Source organism: Carassius gibelio, chromosome B17, assembly GCF_023724105.1.
Source record: "Carassius gibelio isolate Cgi1373 ecotype wild population from Czech Republic chromosome B17, carGib1.2-hapl.c, whole genome shotgun sequence".
NCBI classification, from domain to species: Eukaryota; Metazoa; Chordata; class Actinopteri; order Cypriniformes; family Cyprinidae; genus Carassius; species Carassius gibelio.
In genome coordinates, this window is record NC_068412.1 from 1,253,268 (window position 1) to 1,264,055 (window position 10,788).

The 10,788-nt window shown below is 44.8% G+C and overlaps 1 protein-coding gene across 1 annotated transcript in view; it reads right to left on the bottom strand.

Moving 5' to 3' along the window:
* LOC127975855 (uncharacterized) overlaps window positions 1-10,788 on the bottom strand; it is a 1,007,983-nt gene that overhangs the window by 138,201 nt on the left and 858,994 nt on the right. The gene's annotated exons all lie outside the window — the stretch shown is intronic.

Genomic DNA, 10,788 nt, shown 5'->3' on the forward strand with positions numbered 1-10,788 from the left:
GATGAAGTAAGACAGTGATGTTTAATGTGCTGTGAAAGTGAAACAATAATAAACTGGGGCCGTCAGCGATGTTTGCACGCAAAGGGGTTAATATCCAAATCCGTTAAAGGATTTTTAGGCTGCATTAATTAGGTAAACCGGAACTGGAAACACTTCACATAACACCCTATGTACTTGCTAAATCATTAGAAGAATGGCATCTACGCTAATATTTGTCTGTTTCTCTCTTGTTCCGAGGTCACCGTGGCCACCAGATCCAGTCTGTATCCAGATCAGAGGGTCACTGCAGTCGCCCGGATCCAGTACGTATCCAGACCAGATGGTGGATCAGCACCTTGAAAGGACCTCTACTGCCCTGAAAGACAGCGGAGACCAGGACAACTAGAGGCCCAGATACAGATCCCCTGTAAAGACCTTGTCTCAGAGGACCACCAGGACAAGACCACAGGAAACAGATGATTCTTCTGCACAATCTGACTTTGCTGCAGCCTGGAATTGAACTACTGGTTTCGTCTGGTCAGAGGAGAACTGGCCCCCCAACTGAGCCTGGTTTCTCCCAAGGTTTTTTTCTCCATTCTCTCACCGATGGAGTTTCGGTTCCTTGCTGCTGTCGCCTCTGGCTTGCTTAGTTGGGGTCACTTCATCTACAGCGATATCATTGACTTGATTGCAAATAAATGCACAGACACTATTTAAACTGAACAGAGATGACATAACTGAATTCAATTATGAACTGCCTTAACTATCATTTTGCATTATTGAGACACTGTTTTCCAAATGAATGTTGTTCAGTGCTTTGAATCAATGTATTTTGTTTAAAGCACTATATAAATAAAGGTGACTGATTGATTGATTGATCATTTTCTCTGGCTACCTATAGTTTCTTGCATAAAATTCAAAGCAATAATTTTTACCTACAAAATCACCACTGGCTCTGCACCCCTTTACCTAAATTCATTACTTCAGACTTGTGTGCCCTGTAAAGTTGACATTCTGCGAGTGAACATTGCTTTATTGTACCATCCTTGAGAGGGACAAAATCACTTGGAACAATTGTAGTACAAAAGTTGATCATAAATAAGGCTTTAGAATCAATGCAGACTTGCATTATTATGGTTCTTACTAGTTCAGTGAAGCAAACTTGGTTCGGGAGGGGTTATTGTGGGATTTGTGAGAAATTAGATGCTAAAGCCACTGTGACACTGATTGCACACAGCATCTTGTCTCCTTAGTCCCCAGACGTTTGCAGACTGTTATAAAATGAAGAGGGGATGCCCCACAGTGATAAACATGGCCTTGTCCCAACTTTTTTGAAATGTTTTGATATCATGAAATTTAAAATCAACTTATTTTCCCCTTAAAGGAACACTCCGACTTTTTGGGACTTTAGCTTATTCACCTTATCCCCCAGAGTTAGATAAGTCCATACATACCTTTTTCATTTCTGTGCATTCTGTAAATGTTATTTGACCACCGTTAGCCTAGCTTAGCACAAATACTAATCCCAATAAGTGACAAAATAATGCAAACAATTTCCTATTTATATGTTGTGATCTGTATAGTCACAGCGTGTACAAATAACAAGGCTATATGAGACTGAGACCATTTTTAATTGTCTAAATACTGGGAACTATATTCTCACTAGGTGTAGGAGCACAGCTAACGTTACTTGGGGGGAGTAGCTACTTGGGTGGAGTGATTAGCGCAGCACCCGAGACGCGCCGTATTGAGCAGCAGAGTTCGCTCAGAGTTATTAGAGAAATTAGATGCTACAGCCACTGTGACACTGATTGCACACAGTTAGCCCCTTGGATTTTCCACTTATGTGTTACATGGACTATGGATATGGATAACTTGAAAGAATAGAGTAATAAATTAAACATATTTAAATGGCAGAAACCTGACCACCAGAATAACTGGCAAATACTAACCACTAATTCAGAGAAACGGGCATGCAGTTCTTCCTCTGGGGGCACTAAACTCCATCAGCTGCAGCGGTACACTGTCTTTCAGATCTTAGGGGGTTCACTGCTGCTGAAGCAGCACAGGAAGCCCAGGGTGGGCCGTGTGCTCTTCCGAGGACGCATCCTCTCCAATCCGGAGGGGCCGACAGCCAGCAAGGCGAAGAGTCTGCTATCTAGGGGGCATGATCTGAAAGAGAGAAAAGAACCAATCAGAATTAAATCACACACAATATCTACTTGCTTGATATTGTCCAGACAATAATTTATTTGTCCCATGTATCATATTCGTGTAATAGGAATCATGTCCAAAATTAAACCTTGCAAGGCAGGAAAATTCGGACCACATGCTTGGTAAGATAAACATATGATTTATGATACCCCCGAGCCAAGACAATATCTGATTGGTCAAGACAACATTTGAGATGTGACCAAAAGGCCAGTTTAAAACTGAGGACATCATAAAATCTTTGCTTTTAGTCTCTAGCTGTGTTTCTGCTATTAGCCATGTTTTTTTGTCATCACTATTCTTTGAGCGCGGTTGCAGCGTGCTTCAGCCTGCACGCCTGCTGCTAGCCACAATGAGAAGGAACACAACCTTGTCTCGTCAAACTTTATTTCTTTTCTTTTCTGTTTGAGAGTTTCGTGTTCTGAGTTAAGTTTTGTAACGTCGAGTCTCCGACGCCTGACCTCGGGTGCCCGTTCAGCTTCAACCAGCGCACACGACTCTGCACTTTCAACCAATGCCCAACAACCACGGGCTTTCCAAGACGTCACTTCAGCGACTGAACTTCCAGCCAGTCAACGACCTCGGGATAGCCCTTTCACCGAGACTCCTTTTTCACAGGAGACGCAAGTAACTTTACCTCCAGACTCTGACATTTGTGCTGGTGTATCTAATATAATTTTAACCCCATTGAGGAACTCAATGCGTGCGTTAATTAAGTGATTGATGGTAGTTCATGTCTATGCAATTTAGCGTATTGCTGTGAACTTGGGATTCCATATTTCCATTCTCTTAAACTCATCTTTCCCTAACTTTCGATCTTCCTGCAACTTGTGTGAATGTGTGTGTGCGTGCGTTTATGTGTTAGATTAGTTTATATGTCTTAGATTTATCTAATAAAGCCTTATTCATATTGAAAAGAGAAGTATCTTGTGTTTTGTGCTTACAAGTTAATGTCTTAAACTGCCGATCTTGTTACTGTGCTAATTGATAGTGTTTCACTAGAGTTTGGATATTAGTATCCAGCGCAGATTTGATGTTAAACGGCTCGTTCACTGAATCGCAGGGCGTCCCAGTGACCAGCCGTGAAACAGTGATTCTGTTCAAATTCCCTTTAAAATCTTAAATGATTCCCTTTGGGCTAAATTGACCTGTTTCCTTTACAGAGAGGAGGGGCGCTGGACGAGTCAGGGCTGGCGGCATGTCATGGGGCACACCTGAATGAAAGGGAGCTTCATCACCGCCGCTGTTTAAAAGCCCAACGTGCCTCTCCTTGGGAGACCGGCCTCTTCCCCGTGGATGCACAGTGGTGTCCTCGTGGGTCCAGGAAGGGTGGGTTGAAGGACTGCCGCGCCACCAGAGACAAGAACCGCACCCGTTTACACAGCGGACGGGCCAGGATGCCAGGCCGTTCATCCCCTGCCAGCGCCGCGGCCAACGAGAGAGATTTGGCCTCTAGAGGAAGCTGCCGCTCCTCATTCCCCGGAGCGAAGAGGGGAGCGTGTGTGGCCGCCAGACTCCGCCCCTTACCTGGACCCTTCCTCCATGAACACTGCCCGACCCACACGAACCCCGCAGCCTGACGAGGACACAGGATTCCCTGTTTCTTTTGGACACTTTTTCCCTTTGGCCACCTTTATCCCGTTTTATTTGATTTTCTGTTAATAAAAGCCTCTCCGAGGCCTGACACCATGGCCACTGTGTCTGTTGTGTGCTCCTCCCGTCACAGGTGCAACTGTGCTCATTATACCAGACTGTTTTCCTTAATCTTCCTTACGCATAAAGGAGCAACTGTATCTAAAATGCTAGAAAAGTTACATCATCAAGGTTTTCTTTTTTACTTTTTTTTCTTTTTTGATGTGCGAATTGAGATAAATCAGGATGATTACTTACAAAGCAATCTTTTGTGGCAGAAGTGAAGTTTATAACATACATGTAATAAGGAGTAGAATTTACAGTTTTAGCTATATGAAGTTTACACATGATTACATAATGATCTGTGAAATCATTGCTTGGCTGCATAATTTCAACACCATCAACATCAGTTCCATATGATATTATTAAAACTAGAGTATGATTTCGACAATGTGTAGATCCTGACATTGTGAACCCGAATAGAGTTCAAAATGTCTATGAATGCTGATCCCAATAAAATTTTTTTGTTATCAACATGGTGTCACAGTGTCTGGGTTGTGTTCCCTGGGATGTCCTCTTTTCCCACGGTGTCTGTCACTTCATTAATCACATTCCTCACGTCCCTGCTTAATTATTGCACGCAGCTGTCCCTAATTACTAATCATCACACTCTGTCAATTTCCCATTAGCGTTTGCCTCTTGTGTATTTAACCTGGTCTGTCTTAGTATGTGTCACGGAGTCCTTGTTTATTCACGTCCGTCTCTAGTCGTGCTCTTGTCTTGTGTCCTAGTCTGTTTATGTTTTGGATTTATGTTTTGGTTTTGACCCCTGCCTGGACTGTTTCTCTTTTGGATTTACCCTAATAAAAGACATATCCGCACTTGGTTCTCTCACTGTGTTTCTCTGTATCCCGGCCGTGACAGAAGGACTCCGTCACACAGAGAACCAGCGGTATGTCTGCTTATGTCTCCTCCCCAGCCACAGAGCGGGAGAGGAATGGATTTGAGGGAACTCCCCTGGTGGTTTTCGGGGGACCAGGGGAGGTCGCAGAGGAGGGAGTGGTCGAGAGAAGATTCAGCACCGCTCTCAACCATGGCCTCCCTTCGACCCGGGGCTCGTGTGGGATGGATCAGAGCCACCATCTCACCATGGCGGACGGAGAGGAGAGAGGAAGCGCACGTCCGCCACGGTGGCGTCACTGCCCATGATAACCGCTAGTTCAGCGCCACGGGGCAGGATGGACGCCAACACAGCACCACAAAACAAGGTGATCACCAGTCCAGCTCCACGGTGCAAGATCACCGCCAGCTCAGCGCCAACGCCTAAGATGGCCGCTGACTCATTCTTGGATTATTTCACTACGCTGTCAAAGATCTTAGAGATTCCCAAGACTGTTCATGTCACAGCTGCTGAGCCAGCACCACAGCCCAAGATGGTCTCCAGCCCAGCACAACAGCACAAGATGGCCGCTAATCCAGCGCCACCGCACAAGATGGCCGCCAGCCCAGCACTACAGCACAAAATGGCTGCTAACCCAGCGCCAAGGCCCAAGATGGCTGCTCGTCCAGAGTCATGGCCCAAGATGGCCACCAATCCAGTGCCACAGCACAAGATGGCTGCCAGCCCAGTGCCACAGCGCAAGATGGCCACTCACCCAGCGCCAATGCCCAAGTTGGCCACCGGTCCAGAACCATGGTCCAAGATGGCCACCCATTCCGAGTCATGGCCTAAGATGGCCGTCAATCCAGCACCACAGCCCAAGATGGCTGTCAATCCAGCGTCACAGCACAAGATCGCTGCCAGCCCAGTGCAACAGCACCAGATGGCCACCTGTTCAGAGTCATGGCCCAAGATGGCTGCTTGCCCAATGCCGCTGCACAGGATGACAGTCACAGCTGACCCTCTGGAGTCGAGTCAGGTTCCAGTTGACACTCCAGAGTCGAGTCAGGCTCCAGTGAACTCTCCAGAGTCGAGTCAAGTTCCAGTTGACCCTCCAGAGTCGAGTCAGGTTCCAGTGAACTCTACAGAGTCGAGTCAGGTTCCAGTGAACTCTCCAGAGTCGAGTCAGGTTCCAATGAACTCTCCAGAGTCGAGTCAGGTTCCAGTGGACTCTCCAGAGTCAAGTCCGGTTCCAGTGGACTCTCCAGAGTCGAGTCAGGTTCCAGTGAACTCTCCAGAGTCAAGTCCGGTTCCAGTTGTCCCTCCAGAGTCGAGTCATGTTCTAGTGAACTCTCTAGAGTCGAGTCAGGTTCCAGTGAACTCTCCACAGTCGAGTCAGGTTCCTGGTGACCCCCCAGAGTCCAGTCAGGTTCCTGGTGACCCCCCAGAGTCCAGTCAGGTTCCTTGTGACCCCCCAGAGTTGAGTCAGGTTCCTCTTGACACCCCAGAGTCGAGTCAGGTTCCAGTGAACTCTCCAGAGTCGAGTCAGGTGTTCGTGGACCTTCCAGAGTCAGGGCAAGTCACTGATGACCTTCCAGAGTCAGGGCTAGTCACCGATAACATTCCAGAGTCAGGGCTAGTCACCGCTGACCTTCCAGAGTCAGGGCTAGTCACCGATGACCTTTCAGAGTCAAGTCAAGTCACTGGTGATCTTCAAGGACAGAGTCAAGTCACTGGTGATCTTCAAGGACAGAGTCAAGTCACTGGTGATCTTCAAGGACAGAGTCAAGTCACTGGTGATCTTCAAGGACTGATTCAAGTCACCGGTGATCTTCATGAACAAAGGCAAGTCACCCCTGATCTTCATGAACAAAGGCAAGTCACCATTGATCTTCATGAGCAAATACAAGTCACCAATGATCTTCATGTACAAATACAAGTCACCAATGATCTTCATGTACAAATGCAAATCACCAAGAATCTTCATGAGCAGTGTCGGGTCAGCACCGATCTTCTGGAGTCCAGTATGTACACCATGGGATTGCCAGAGTTTCGTCCTCCCGTTGGTCCGACCACATGGTTGTGGTGGTCTCATGCTCCGCACTGGGGTTCTTCGGCCTTGACCACAAGGATGTGGTTGTCTTCTGCTCTGCCCTGGGGGGTTTCCGCCTTGACCACAAGGGTGTGGTGGTCTTCTGTTCTGCCCTGGAGGGCTTCCGCCTTGACCACAGGAGTGTGGTGGTCTTCTGCTCCGCCCTGGAGGGCTTCCACCTTGACCACAGCAGTGTGGTGGTCTTCTGCTCCGCCTTGGGGGACTCTGGCCTCGATCACAAGGTTGTGGTGGTCTTCTGCTCCTCCCTGGGGGGGCTTCCGCCCTGATCACACGCTTGTGGTGGTCTTCTGTTCCGCCCTGGTGGGTGCCACGTGATGTCCTTTTTGGACTTATGTTTTGTGTTTCTTGTTTTCTGTTATGGTTTCTGTCTGTTTCCCTCAGTGAGCCTGGCCCTCCGTCCCTCCCCCTGGACCTCCTCCAGTCCTCCTCCCTCCTGGTCTCTCTGTTTTGTGTCTACACTTCTAGTATCTGTTCCCCATGATTTTTTTTCTGGCCCTCCGTCCCTCCCCCTGAGCCTCCACCTGTCCTCCTCCCTCCTCTGTCTCTGTGTTGTGTCTTGTCATGGTCTCACTAGATGTCCTCTTTTCCCACGGTGTCTGTCACTTCATTAATCACATTCCTCACGTCCCTGCTTAATTATTGCACCCAGCTGTCACTAATTACTAATCATCACACTCTGTCAGTTTCCCATTAGCGTTTGCCTCTCCTTATGTATTTAACCCAGTCTGTCTTAGTATGTGTCACGGAGTCCTTGTTTATTCACGTCCGTCTCTAGTCGTGTCCTAGTCTGTTTATGTTTTGGATTTATGTTTTGGTTTTGACCCCTGCCTGGACTGTTTCTCTTTTGGATTTATCCTAATAAACGACATACCCACACTTGGTTCTCTCACCGTGTTTCTCTGTATCCCAGCCGTGACACATGGATATTAAAATCACAAACAATTAAAACTCTGCAGCCAGCACTAATGTGAAAATAAATTGCTTGATAATTTCTAAAAGATGCCTTGGTGGCCTGTATACAGTAGCCAGTACAAACATCACAGGGGATTTATCATTAACACTTGTTTCTCTGGATAATGTTATATGAAGCAACATTACTTCAAATGAGTTATACTGTACCTAAAGCCCGCCCTCAGAGAAATACTATATATAAAAAAAGAATATATATATATATATATATATATATATATATATATATATATATATATATATATTGTAGCAACACCTCCCCATTTATCTTTTGGAAGTGGCTCATGTTTATAAAAGTAATCTTAGAGGGAGACTCATAAAAAAAAAAAACATAATCATCTTGTTTTAGCCAGGTTTCTGTCAAGCAGAGCACATCTAGGTTATGATCAGTGATCATATAAGTTACAAAACGTGCTTTAGTAGAAAGGGACCTGATATTCAATAAGTCAAGCTTTATCATATGTTTATCCTTATTATATCTGTTTTTTATTTGTTGAACATCGATTAAATTGTTACTCTTAAATTCATTAGGACATTTTTGTATTTTCTAGTTCGGGGAACATACACAGTCTGTATAGTGTGATATCTAGGTGAAAGAGTCTCTATGTGCTGATTATTAACTGATTTCTGTGGCGTGAGGCGGCTAGCAGATGGTTATTTTAGCCAGTCTGTCTGCTTCCTGACCTAGATCCCAGTTAGACAAGTGCAGACTCTAAGACTACATGCCATATTTCTATTCAATTGTCTTTGAAACCTATCTTATTCTGCGGGCACCACTTAGACATCCAGCCATTGAGTGATGACAGTCTGCTATGTATCTCATCAACACGGCAGGACAGAGACCAGAGCATATTACAGTGTCTGACATTGTACTTGCAAGTTCAAACACCTCTTCAATGTTATTTATAGTGATCTCTGACTGGCGAAGTCGAACATTATTACCGGTGTGAATAACAGTCTTACCGAATTTACAATTAGCATTGGCTACCACTTTTAAAATTTGCCATGATGTCTGGCACTCCGGCTATCAGTAAATAGTGGACTATGGTGGCTGGTGGCTCTATTGTCATGTTCCTTACAATAGAATCACCAATAACTGGAGCACTTTCATCGGGTTTTTAAGTGAGTGTGGAGAACCTGTTTAATGTTTTGATTGGAACGGAACAGCAGTGTTTTGACCCATGACTATGCTGCCTCACAGTCACCCAGATGCCCTGCTATAGAAGAGCTGTAACAAGAAGCAAACAACAAGGACTCCCTGAGCAAGTCACATCCAAAGCCACATCTACAGCCCTTATATTTCTTCTGGCCTCATTTAAAGTTTGGATGCGTGTCACTAATTCTGAAACCTTCTCTGTCAGCCTAACTATTTTCCTGCATTTATCATGTGTGAAAACTTAGTTGCTGACAGAGAGTGCTAAATGTGTAAAATGGTGCAAACAGCAAAAGCAGTGGTTGAAGAATGATTCTGACTTACCACTGTTGTTTGATGAACTTGTGAAAGAGGATGCGAGAGAGAAAAGAAACAAGGCAAAAGAAAAAAAGAAACAAAACGGTAATAGACATGAATATAAATACAGATGGAAACATGAATATCAAGCTAACTGGCTAAAGAATGCTAAAGCACTGTAGGCACACTGCACTTGTGATTTAAAATTTTAATTGTTCGCTCAGATTAGTCAAATTAGTTTGAAGATAATATATTGTGGGAATTAAATTCATATTTTATCACTTTAGACAACAGAGAGTGATACTAAGATTCAACAGAAATCACAAACAACTCTGCAACACAAAGTAAACACATAAAGACAATTAATGTTATTCACTTTCTGATTCTGGCAAAATATCAGTGCTAGTACTACTAGATCTCAGTGCTGCGTTTGGCAGTGTCAATCATAACATACTTCAAGAAAGACTGTAAACCTTGGTCGGTCTTTCTGGAATGGTACTCAAATGGTTCAGGTCATACTTTGAAGGGAGAGGTTATTATGTGAGAATAGGAGAGCAAAGGTCTAAGTGGACATCCAAGACAAGCCTTCAATTCTGGCCCATGGCATAGGAAACATAAGCAGTTGCCTAAAGCCGGGCATAGACTGTGCGATTTCGGCAAGGTCTGTATGAGTAGATTGCATGCAATGTAAAGCCAAAGATCACGATTTTTATGCGCTCACTGTACGGTCCGATCGTCGAGTTGCGATTTGACTGCTCACACTATAAGAGGGGAATCAACACGTATGATACCTCAGAACGCGGATGTTTGTGGCTGTTTCAGAATAAACATGCTTTCCCGGGATAAATGCACTGCTTTGGTGATATGTGCAATTCTGTGTGCTGAAACGTCCAAAAAAAAAAGTTCAGTTCAGCAGCTATATCCTCCCAACTTTTCTCTCTGGCATTCCGGTCATGGTAAGTTGACGATGACACGTCAAAAAGGCTGACATGTTGCTGCCATAACTCCACAAGTTTTCCCTCCATCACTTCAGTCCGCACTACATGCCGTGTCGCCATGGTTTTGTTTATTGTTTCACACATGCGCAGTGAGGGAAACGCAGAAAATCGGTTTGTAGCCCTGCTTCAAAGAGAGATACTAAAATTTCTGACATGTCAGAAATCCATCCGAACAACCAATTGCCGGTCGGGAGAGGTTAATCCCCTCTCGTTTCCCCTTGTAGACTGCACGAACACTGCAGGACAAACGGCGCACGACAATGTTGAAAATCGGACCGACCCAAAAAAGAGTCGCACAAGTCAGAATTCTGAATATCCTAACACTGACTACCTTAAAAAAAAAAACTAAATGTAACTGGTACTTTTACTCGTTTCTAAATCACTCAATGATTAGGACCTAGATACATTGCAGATATGCTCACTGAATATAAATCTAACAGACCACTCAGACAATTAGGAAATAGAAATTAGAAATACCAAGGGTTCTCACAAAATGGGTGAGAGCCTCTATTGGGAGAATGCAAATGGAATTAGTGTGCATTATTTTTCTAATAAT